This window comes from Seriola lalandi, unplaced genomic scaffold, assembly GCF_002814215.2.
Source record: "Seriola lalandi dorsalis isolate HSWRI2012SDOR001 ecotype SW California unplaced genomic scaffold, Sedor1 jcf7180002043222, whole genome shotgun sequence".
Taxonomy (NCBI): domain Eukaryota; kingdom Metazoa; phylum Chordata; class Actinopteri; order Carangiformes; family Carangidae; genus Seriola; species Seriola lalandi.
In genome coordinates this window covers 1-434 of record NW_019513790.1, presented here as the reverse complement: position 1 = coordinate 434, position 434 = coordinate 1, and the positions used below count along the sequence as shown (strand labels likewise).

The 434-nt window shown below is 37.8% G+C and overlaps 1 non-coding gene across 1 annotated transcript; it reads right to left on the bottom strand.

Moving 5' to 3' along the window:
* Positions 1 to 206: 206 nt before the first annotated feature.
* Positions 207 to 299, bottom strand: trnay-gua (transfer RNA tyrosine (anticodon GUA)). The gene is made up of 2 exons: positions 263 to 299; positions 207 to 242 (listed from the first exon to the last, which is right to left on the bottom strand). It is a non-coding gene; the product is annotated as a tRNA-Tyr (tRNA).
* Positions 300 to 434: the final 135 nt, after the last annotated feature.

Below are 434 nucleotides of genomic sequence, written 5' to 3'. Positions count from 1 at the left end.
TATATATATATATATATATATATATATATATATACTGTGATTCTCATCTGTAGCATCTGTAGCAATAAAGTTTGTTGTTCAGCGGTACATGGTGACACATATGTGCATAATGTACTAATGAGTACAGGAATGGCAACAGGTGTGGTCTTTGGTTTTTATTTGTTGGACACTAATTCTCTGTAACTGCTCCGCCTACAAAAGCCTCCTCCTTCGAGCCGGAGTTGAACCAGCGACCTAAGGATGTCAGCACTGCTCTGCTCTCCTACAGTCCTCCGCTCTACCAGCTGAGCTATCGAAGGTATATAAATCTGTTTGTGTGCTGCCGAAAAAGAAACTTTATTGTTAAAGATGATAGCAACACTATATGTTGTGTAATGGTAAAGTTGTAAACATGAACATCTCTACAAATTCTTGATGCTTAATCAGCAATATAC